We start from the raw sequence: 12218 nt of genomic DNA, 5'->3' as shown, positions 1-12218 counted from the left end.
TAAATCGAAATCCACTAATTTAATGGGTCTCCTGCAAGCATTGCTAGTGTTAACTCTATGAGCAGATTTAGAAACACTTACTATAATTTTAAAAGAAGCAGTATAGTGTGGAGACTGACCAAGTTATCTCAGTCTGCTGTCTAGGAAGTAACTGTTGATAGCTAACTTCAAAGGCCCCTGCTCTCTCATCTTATAGTTCTTCATCTTTCCATGGGACTTGGACCAGACAGCTCTTCAACCAGAAGATACCTTCAAATAGAGAACTGCTCTCTGTATGTAGCATACATGGCCTACTAGCACCAGCATGAAGGCTAACTAGGCTCACTGCTTTTCCAGGATTTTTAACCAACTTCAAACACTTCTTAAGCAAACTGGTTAAGCAGCGAGCATGGTCCATATGAATCATGGGTAAGAATGCTGATGTATTGCTTAATCTCCATTAAGAAGGAAAGGGAGATTCATTCAAAGGATGGGAGAAGCTGAAGAGTGCATACCTATTTCTAATCTCTTACCCCTGGTTTAAGTGATTGGGCCATTATATCTCACTGGCCCCACTAAGTAGGCTAGGAAAAATAACAAGGGATTAGTAACAATCTACCAGGCAGGGTTTTTTGTGATTGCCAATGCAGTAATGATTTCCATTTAAATGTGGTATACAATTATAGAAATACCAAAGTGATACTAATAGCAGCAACTCTTACAAATAAATCTGTTTTTCAGTTTTAGTCAAATCCAACAGATATGGCACCACTGTACTACAAACCCAAACTGTTTCTACCCTACTACAGCTTGCTTGCTTGCTTGCTTACACACACACACACACACACACACACACACCAGTCCCTTCCCATGAGATCATGAAAAGTTGTGAGAGTTATCTGCCAGATACCTCTCGGGTTGATGAAACATCCAACTGTTCAGCTATTCTGCTGAACCTTCCTATCATTGCTGTGTCAAAGGCTACTGGAAGCCACTCCAACTCTCGGAAGACTCACCAGAGCTCATCATTCATATGTTCTCAACATTGCAGAGTAGGTTTTGTCTCACCCACACTGAAGATGGACACGGCTGTCAAGTTTAAACTGGATCTTTCACTTAATATCACCAGGAATTTCTAGATACAACCAACGCAAGCAGGAAAGGGGAAAGAGAAACTAATAGGACAACTAAGGAAGGCCACTCGGCTTTCTGTTCCTAAACACTTTAACCATTTACTGGCTGTTTCTTTCTCAATACTGTGGCTGTTACTGTAATTAAAGGCCATGTACAGTGGTACCTCGACTTACGAATTACTCGACATACGAATTTTTCGACTTACGAATGAAAAAAGTGCCCACACGCCTACGAATTTTTTGACATCTGAAGGACATCCGTTAGCGGTTTTAGATGCGGTTTACTCGACTTACGAATTTTTCTGAATTTTTCGTTTCCAATGCATTCCTATGGGGAAATCGCTTTTTTCAACTTACGAATTTTTCGACCTACGAATGTGCATTCGGAACAGATTAAATTCGTAAGTCGAGGTACCACTGTATTCCAACAGGCAACCCACCCCTGTTCATCTAGGGACAATGTTGAATTCCATGGCATCAGCCACCTGTATCATTCGTCCACCAGGAATATGAGTGCCGCTGAATATATTTGCCTAGTCGGACAAGAATCGAAGGATATTACCACCCATTTTTATAGTACTGGTTCATCCAAAATATTGTGTAGGCAAGGTCAACTTGAAGGGAGGAGATGGGGCTGCCTTCTCTCAGCATCTACTTAAGAACAGACTCATACGAGATGCACCAACAGAAAAAAGAAAGAACGATGCTATTATTAGGGATAGGAATCAGGAAGCCAGATGACAAGATGAGCGCCACAACCCCATAGTCGCCTTAGACTGGACTCAGTCATCCAGGGCTCCTTTACCTTTGCTTACATATTATGTACAAAAGGAGGAAATGTAAGTGTAAAATAGTTTTGGGTTGGATCCAGACCTAGTCATGCTCTGAGTAAACGAAACTGGAACCAACTCTTCATTTTTCACATCTTTGGAACGCATTAATTTTCCAGTCGTAATGTATGGAAGTGAGAGCTGGACCATAAAGAAGGCTGATCGCCGAAGAATTGATGTCTTTGAATTATTGTGCTGGAGGAGACTCTTGAGAGTCCCATGGACTGCAAAAAGATGAAACTTATCCATCCTTAAAAAAATCAGCCCTGAGTGCTCACTGGAAGGACAGATCCTGAAGTTGAGGCTCCAGTGCTTTGGCCACCTCATGAGAAGAGAAGACTCCCTGGAAAAGACCCTGATGTTGGGAAAGATGGAGGGCACAAGGAGAAGGGGATGACAGAGGATGAGATGGTTGGACAGTGTTCTCGAAGCGACTGGCATGAGTTTGGCCAAACTGCTGGAGGCAGTGGAGGATAGGGGTGCCTGGCGTGCTCTGGTCCATGGGGTCACGAAGAGTCGGATACGACTGAACGACTGAACAACAACAAATTTTCTTATGATGGACATGTTGGAAGGGCTACAAGGGGGCAAATGAAATGACCAGGGCCCAGTTGCCCATGCCTGCTCAGGTATTACTAAACCTTGCCAGGTGTTTTAAACTCTCAACATAGGAATTTAAAACTGTCAACATAGAATTCAGCTACATTAATAATAAAAAAACAGCATTTTGAATGTGTTATAAACATGCAACACCAGATGGCGCTGGAGAGCAAAATAATTGTTTGCGATTTTCCATAGTGGTTTTTCTTCTTTTTTATAACGATTCAATTTTTGACTTGTTTATAGTGTTTTCTTCCTGTGTGTAGATCCACCCATAGTAGCCTTATGCCCCCGTCACCTTCTGTTAGATGATAGCATGTATTACTTCACTTACAGTTCAATCCTTGGCATGTGTGCTCATAAGTAAGTCCCATTGAATCAATAGGATCCTGCTTTTAGGTAATTGTACATGTACACATACACACAGCAGAGAATGAAATGATGGACCAAAAAAAGGTGAATTCTGTGGTTTTTCTCTGGTGATATGATGGAGATAACTTTACTTTGCCTCATGCGTCTGTTGATGATTCATTATTTGTTTCCATCTTACAAAAAAAATGCTTCTGGCTGGCTCAGGAAGGGAGGGTAGGAAACCTGGAGAAACACCTGTGCGTTGAGACACATGCTGGCATAGCTGTTGATCCATCTGCAAAATAAGCTAGCTAGCTGTTTGATCTTCCTTGGTGGGGGGAGTAAGCAGGGAGGAAGAGAGAATCTCCTCTGCCTCCTGTATCTTTCCCTCTCCTCTCAGCCTGAGAAAGAGGCTAATTGGTATGTTATCAGCTCATTATGTGTGTTTGTGCCTAGTGAGGCATTTTTAGAAATCTTGGAACAGTTTTTGTGTCATTTTCAAAGAGATTACTTTACGCAATTGGGAAGAATCCTTAGGATGCTATTTTTCCATCTGAATGTTATGCTCCATGCTGCTGTCATTTTCTCATTGAGAACACACACACACACACACATTAATGCAGTAGTTTTTGAGTACAAATACAGGTGCAGCGACATATCAAAAGAGGAACTGGAATCAGAGTGGAGCATTAGGAACTGAATAGGTACCTTTATCCATGGTGATTTCCAATTCACTGGGAGATTATGTTTTGTTGCTTGACTTCATTACTAACTAAACTCTGGCAAGCAACATTCAAGTTTCCTAATCAAAAGCAAATATTGTAGAGAATTCAATGTATAGAACATGAACAAAATAGATCCATTATTCTATCTTACATTTTTGAGTGAGCCATTTTGCATGCGTTCCCAAAAGTGTGGAAAGGGGAATGCACAAATTGCTTGCTTGATGGGTCTCCTTCATCTAGTTCTACATCACAGACAATGTAGAGTCCACCATAGCAAGCTTAAGTGCATTCTTCTTTTGGATGTCCTGTGTGCATCTTTAAGCTAGAGCAGTGCAATGGCTGATAGACTGATCCAAAATTCAGGAAGACCTTGGTTCAAATCCCTCCTCCATTGCAAACCCAGCCATTGGCTTTTAGAACAAGTCATTCTCCCTCACTCTTAGCCCAACAACTGCAATATGGAGACAACCTCCCTGACTGCATTGTTGTAAGGATTACAAGATACTGCATGTAAAGTTGTTGTTGTTGTTGTTGTTGTTGTTGTTGTATTTTACTGTAGAACCATGGTCAGTTCAGTTGTTTAGATGCTTATTAAGTTCTACTTTTGTCTAGCGGATCCAGTTGTTCATAACTAACATGTAGAGAGTATATTGATCAGTGAAGATGTGGCATTGTATTGGCACAATCATACAGACACATTAACATAGCTTTCTATATTATAAATTACCTGTTTTCCATGAGCAACTAGTCTTTAGCCTTGTGATTCATTTTTACTCGGCTAAAATTGCACTTCCCTGTTTTTTTCATGTTAATGCACAGCTAACTTCAGATAAATTTCATAGATCAGCTTTTGATAGCTAAAGAGGTGTCATGACTTAACTTTTAAAGTAGGGAGAAAAGAATATCCGAAAAGCTCAAGTTATTGCCTTAATAGAGCAATTGCAAAGTCTTTCTGGTTCTTCCAATTGTCAATCTAAACACACCATCAAATCTTTTTTTCAAGGGTGAAGCTACATCTTGGAGGAGTGAGGAATCAGATAATTCTTGCAGCCCAGGACAATATGTCAGATATAAGCCATTTGTGTGCCTAACTCTCCATTTACGTTTGCATTTCACCATGATGTGTTCGAAGTGATAATGGAAAGATTTTTTTAAAAGAAAAGAAAGGATTTGCCATTTTCCAGCATAAAATGATAATCTGATGACAGATTTTCTTGCATCTGTCCCTGAACATTTATTCTAAAACACTTTCAGTTCTTACCTTCGCCTTTCAAATGAGCAGGGGATTACTTCTGTACCCAATGGGAGGTGGCATTTATTTAATATTAAGCCCTTTTGCCGGGGGAGGGGAGGCGAGCTAGGAGGCTGGAATACTCTCGTGTATCCTCCAAGGTATTTGTTGAACCATTAGAGTAATGGTTTATAGCTATTAAGTAAAATTGCAGTTCTGTTTTTAAGTTCCACTTATAAAGGATAAGCAAAGTGCATTCAGGGTTTTTTTAAACACACACACACACACACACACACACTCAAATCAGGGCTTAAAAGACTGGGGAGAAATATGCTATTAACCAGCTCCTTACCAGATCAGATAAAGTAATAAATAAGATATTCCTTTAAGCAACATTTTAACTCCTGCTATTATTTCAAATTTGTATGATGGCAACACCTGGAGTTTCTACCTATGAAGATTCAGCACCATTAGTTTAATATGACAAATAATGTTCAGTGTAGTAGACTCTTAAAATGGTCTCGGGTTGCTCCCAGGCTGCCGCCATTTTTTGTTGGGATTCAACCACATGCAAACAAATTAAAGTTTGAAATTATAGGTGACTGTGAGGTCTTGCCCAACAAACATCCTTCCCCAAAAGATTGGACATTTCATGATAGGGAAAGTGACCAGAAAATCCATGGGAAAGTGTTGGGTAACACTTGCTTTGACACAATATGCTCTAAGCTCCCCACAAACAAATCAAAATGAATGCTCATTAAATGAGCATGTTGTCTAGAAGCCACAAAGCAACAAAAGCACAGATAGCACTCAACATGACACCACCAACAACCAAGTGTCTGTGGTCAACTCTCCACTACCAATCCCAACTGTGACACATTGTACATCTTATGGATTGCCGCTATCATGTCGGCAGTCCCTGCATCTGCACGAAGTGTGGGGGCCAGAGCTCAGTCATAAACCCTATCACCAGTGTCAAAGTGATGATTCTTCAACATCAGCTTCGTTGGACTGGTCATGTTTTGCGGATGCCTGATTATCATCTTCCAAAGCAACTACTCTTCTCCGAACTTAAAAATGGGAAGCGTAATGCCGGTGGTCAAGAAAAGAGGTTCAAAGACTCTCTCAAGGCAAATCTTAAAAAATGTAGTATAAACACCAACAACTGGGAAACACTGGCCTGCGATCACTGCAGTTGGAGAACAGCCTTTACCAAAGGTGTCATGGGCTTTGAAGACGCTCAAACTCAGGATGAAAGGGAGAACCGTGCTAAGTGGAAGGCATGCTTGGCAAACCCTCACCGTGATCAACTCCCACCCAGAAACCCACAGTATGTCCCCACTGTGGAAGGATGTGTGAATCCAGAATTGGCCTCCACAGACCCACTATTAAAACCATGTTTATGGAAGACAATCTTACTCGGCTATGAGTGATTGCCAAAGACAAAGATATACTCTACACAGAAGGTCCCAGTTTCAATCTCTGGCTTCCCCCATGAAAAAGGATCATGCAAGCAGGTCATGCAGAAGACCCCTGCCTCAAGCTACAGAGTGCTGCTGCCAGGCAGAGTAGTACTGAGCCACATAACCAAATATTTGCAGCTTCCTATGTCCTTCCTAGATGTTTTTCTGCTAACCAATGATGAAGGGGCACCACTAATATATTTTTCTGCACAATTGCACGCATCACTTTATAGGTTATAGCGGCAGGAAATTTGTCATAGAAACACTGTGTTCAGCAGCAACCCATCCCAGTCAGCATAATATGTGGACAACACCCTCCCTCTCTCCTTTCTGAACATGATCCCTTCTTCTTTTAGCCACCAGCCTTAAAAGAAGCCAATACCTGCTTCTGAATAAAAGCAGTGTTGGCTTTAGTACACTCACATTTGACGAGTATACAATCTATGTACCTGTTTATACAAACAGTTGAACTGTACACTTGTACAGCAATTCACATGCAATGTTCAGTGAGTGTATAGTCCGTGTACCTGTGTCCACCAACATTTGAGCTGTACAAATGAACAAGTGTGCACTCTTTCAAACAAACACTTATCCATGTGTACCTGTGTTCAGAGTAACATGTGAACAACCCTTTTACTGGCATCATGGCCAGAGGAAAGAAAAGAGAAGCAACATTCTCTCCCAGATCATGAGATCATCTGCTGCATTTATTTATCTATCTATCTATCCATCCATCCATCCATCCATCACATTTGAGTCCCTCCTTTCTGCTGGGAATGTACCCGGCAGCATACATGACCTAATAAAGTTTGCCTTTATTTGTCTTTATTCCAGCTTATCGACTGGTAACAAACAGATGTGGAAGAAAAACACCGTACAGATTTCTCTTCCAAATGAGGCAAAGCCTGATAACGCCATGAGGAAGGAAGGAAGAAGAAAAAAGCCAGTCTCACTGATGAGTTTAAAAGGGAGAAACAGAGCTAATTCTACACACTGCACTGCAGGAGAACAATAGGTCACAGCTGGGCATTGCAGTCCAACTACAGTACTTGCCGGTCAACTTCAAGTCACGTTTGTTCCTGTTTCAGCTGAATACATACTCTGTTCTGGGTTTCTCTCGATGCACATGCACACACACCATTTCATTTATCCTTTCGCAAGTTAATATTTTAGTTAGCATCCATGGTAACACCCTCCCCTCCTTTAGAAAATCATTTAGAGGAAAACAACAGATTGAAATCCCACTGAGTAATTTTCAGAGAGTGGATGAAACGAGAGGAGATTCAACCGCTAGCAAAGTTCCGCAGCCAAATGTCACTCAGCTTTCAAGAAGCCCCTATTGCTACTCACTATATATATATATATATATATATATATATATATATATATATATATATATATATAGTCAGTTATAGGTCCAGGATGTATCAGGAGCCCAAGGGTTATAAATATTTAGCATTCAATTGCTAGTTTGTTTCCTGCCCTTTGATAACCAGGAACAAAATTGCTTTTCTGTTGCATAAAGAATCTTTCAAATTCAATTGCTTATCTCCTCATTCATTCAAGAGAGGGAGACCTCCGATTTACAGGAACCAGAACCCATGATACAAATATAGTATATTAAACACACAACAGACCTCTGAAAACTAACCAAAACACAGTCTATTGATTTTAAACTTCTATATCAACGTATTCTCCAGTGGCCTCAACCGCATCCAGGGCTATGAGAAATTCCAATTATCTGAATTTCTATATATGGGATAAGCGTTGAGTTATCAACATCCACCATAAAACATATTTTCAGCTGTTATTAAAGCACGATTACTATGTGGAATTGAATGTGTTTCTACTGAGAACCAAAATGTCATTGAAGCAACCATAGAGGCATCCTCCATAAGAAATTCCCTTTGCAGTTATGAATAGCAGGCAGACTCCAATAGTGGCAGCGGGTTTGTCACTGCAGAATGCAAAATGAGCCTCTGCAAAGATCCTTTTGATGAGCCCCAATGTCTCTTCCCTTAAATAAAACACTATCTGAGCCTTCCTTTTCACATTCTGTAATGAGCTACTATGATAATAGTTGCCGTGCTAATTGATTGCTCTATATGAAGCTAAACACCTAAGGAATAGCACATCAACATTCCAAAAGACTTATTTTGCTGTGAAAACACTTACTTGTTGTTATTAGGCTTGCTTTTGCTTTTCTTTACAGGAGATGTCAAAGAATTCACTGAAATGCCTTTGGCTATATATTTCACTTTCCAATTTTAAGGAGGAAGGGTGGGTGAGGATCCTGCGTGTGGGGTTTGATTTCCATTTACACAGAGATAGACATTTGCTCCCCCCCCCAACATTATCCATGGCGACAAATATTTCAAAACACTTATATTAATATCTAGAATCATTCCCTGGAACGGCCGGCCCTATTGTTGGGTAGAGATGTCAGAAAAAAATCCTCCTAATTTGATTTCATGAACTTATCCTGGGTAAGGAAAAGAAACAAACACCGAACATTCCTGAAAGTACCAAAGATGAAAGAACAATGGCCAGTTGACCTTGGAAACATCACATTCATCCCAGCTGTGTAAATCAGCAGATTGAAATAAAATATAGGAAACAAAAGCAAGGAAGCGGGGGGGGGGGGGGCAGAATCCCAGGAAAGGAAAGAGTTGGCTATCTGACTAACAGCATTCCACTCCATGATTATATAAGCATGTAATCCATTAACTGAGACAACAACAAAAATAATAACTAGGAGAATGTGCCACTATTCAAATTCCCTACCGGCTTTGAGAATGATGGATCTCTAGACAGACTGAACAAAACACTTAGAGATTCAGGCAAAACAGACTGCATTCATGTTGGTTGGGCCTCGTCATTTTTAATAGACCTTATTAATTATTTAAAAAAATACATGCATGTGTTATCACAAGTCCATTATTTAACACATTAGATATATTAACAATAATCTGATCCTATTAATCAATTGAGAGATAATATGCTTGCATAATTACAGCTGCTTTATTATTGAATAAATGACTGAGTCGATTTACAGTGCTTCCTTTACAAGTCCTTTCCCAGCATAAAACTGCATTCCCAACCCTCCACCCTCAGTTTTCTACACTGTATAATACACCCAAACCAATTCTGCTACTCTATATTTAAGGCAATAGGCCAGTTTTAATGAAGCAAATAGCTGACTTCTGAGCAATGATAACATTTTTCTTCTTCTTCCAGTGCTGTGTGACAGTTATTTTTGCTGATGTTAGTAATTAGAAAATGAGCTCAGTCGCTTGTTGCATTCCAGGCAGCTAGACTAATTACAAATGAGACTACTACAGGCATGCAATTTCTGAAATTCCTAAGATAGGAGCCAAAAATTGTTTTAATAGAAGGTCATTTCTACCATATATGGCTTCTTCTCAGCATTTAATTCAGTGTGAGAGAGAAAATACATATGACAGAAAATTACCAAGAGTTGGACCATTCTGAAGAATGGGAGCCATGGAGGTTTGCATTGCTTTAATCTAGTAGTAAAAAGAAAAAAGAAAAAAAGGTGGGAACTTCCTGGTTTGGTATCTACCCCTTATCAATGAGAAGCAGATTTCAGTGATTCTTAAGGAGATATTTCTTATGCACATCCAGTCACATTCTCAGCCTAATTTTCTCATCCTATTTTGCTCTGTTCCTCATGTCTCCTCCTCAACTAGTTTGTGGAATGATGTCTCCCCCTGAGGTTAAGTTGTTCTATGTTTTCTGTTAATAGGTTACGACACACCTTTTTGCCCAGACCTTGGGGGTGTAGGATAAACATAAAGGGAATGATCCCCCTTCTGCAGAGCTGTTTTTATTTTTGATTGCTGTTTAAGTTTTGGTTTTAACTGAAGTTTTATGACATATGTTGTTTTATTTTCTTATTGTGTTTTAATTTGTTGGAAGCCACTCAGAATGGCTGGGGGAACCCAGTCAGATGGGTGGCATGTATGTATGTATGTATGTATGTTGTTGTTGTTGTTATTATTATTATTATTATTATTATTATTATTATTATTATTCTGTATGTATCTCACCAGGGAACTGCATGGTAAAGGGTGGCTTATAGATATTCATAATAATAAAAATGGTAAATAAAAATAAATCACTGTTTGCACAACTGCAGCAAGTCAGTCTCTCAAGTTTGGTTGTACCTTTTGCAACCTGGTGTCTGGATGTAACCACAGATTGAAACAGCCCAGCAGCTGTCAAACCAAAATGCCCACAAACTGTTTAAAAAATATATATAGTAAAGCAATAAGTAAAGCAAAAATGTAATGCGGCATTAAAACAAGCTTTAAATTAAAAGAAATCAAAGAGCAGATGATAAAATGTAAGAGCCAAGGCAGATTTAAAAGCTACAGTGGACTCCCTTGGAAGGTAGTGGACTCTCCTTCATTTGAGGTTTTTAAGCAGAGGTTGGATGTGTTAAGATTCCATTCCACCTTAAGTTGCAGACATGGGGCTTTTACGTGTCACATGTCTGTTTACACACCAGCACAGATTGCTGGGAACTTCTGTCATGTATAGCTTTTGTTTTGATACTCTCTCTCTGAGAAGACAAAGGAGAGACACCATGTCTTTATCTGTCCTGATTTATGTTTAATAAACTGCTTATAAATATGTTCCTACAAGCCTCTCGTGCCGCTTCTGTCTGCGCAGTCTGATCTGCAAATAGAGTATGCTCAGGTTTCAGAGGTTTCAGAGAATCCTGAGTTGCTATTTACGTTGCACCAGAGATCAGAGATCGCCCAGCAGTTTGGCCAGAGAGGGCCTGATACAGCTGGGTGCAAGCCAGCTGGCCTCCTGATGGCCTCTGGATGTCAACAGGATGGCCATCACTAGCTGAGATTCCTGCATAGTAGAGGTTCAGGCCCTTCAAACTCTACAATTCTATGATTTTAAAAGGAAATGCACAAGGAAGGACTTTGGTGCAAAGGAAGACATTGAAGTAGGCACCCAGTGAGCCTCGCTGAGGAGCATATTCAACATCCAAGGAGCCACTACCAAAAAGACCCTTTCGAGCAGAAACCTGCTGCACCCCACCTGGCAGCGCCACCCATAGAAGGGCCTCGGATGATAACTTTACAGTTCAGGTAGGTATACCTGTACTTATGAAGAAGCAACCCTTCACATTCTTTGGTCCCAAACTGTGATGGGCCTTAAAGGGCAAACAAGCACATTACCCATTTCCTCTTCAGCGAAAGGTAAGCAAGCCCAGTCTACCATGTTCTGCAGAACTTCTGCAACTTTTCACAGCAACAGGCAACATAAGACTGGCATCTCACTGCTCATTGACTTTGGAGTTTACAAAAAAAGCATACTAGCAAGCATAGAACTCCAGCTTAGAGCCATAAGAAAACACAGAGACAATGTTTACAATGCTACAGAAATGAGAGGGTTGTAAGACCACATAACAGCAGAGCGAAGCATGTTTTGCTATATTCCCCTGGCACTGCCAAACAGAGCCAGCAGTAATCTTTCAACACATCATATAATGAAAAAAGCATTACAAGTTGAAGAACTATAACGACAATTTGCCGCAGCTTTCCTGTAGAGTACTATAAAATGTGACCACATTCACGAAATATGGAGCGTGTGTCTTAATCAAGCAGTTCTGAAGGACAATGTGGTGTATACCATGGAAACAGGCATTACCTTAGCAAGAAAAGCTTTTTTGTAGCAAACAGCCAGAGAAATATGTACTTTGTGTTTCTGTCATTTAATGCGGGAGATTATGGAAGCGTCTCCATTACATCACTGCAGTGAGCAGAACCTAAGGGGAAAGAAGCAGTAAGAAGAAAAGAAAGAAAGAAAGAAAGAAAGAAAGAAAAGAAAGAAAGAAAAAAGAAAAAGAAGAAAGAAGAAAGAAA

Source organism: Lacerta agilis, chromosome 6, assembly GCF_009819535.1.
Source record: "Lacerta agilis isolate rLacAgi1 chromosome 6, rLacAgi1.pri, whole genome shotgun sequence".
Classification (NCBI taxonomy): Eukaryota; Metazoa; Chordata; class Lepidosauria; order Squamata; family Lacertidae; genus Lacerta; species Lacerta agilis.
Note: the sequence above shows the minus strand (reverse complement) of the source record.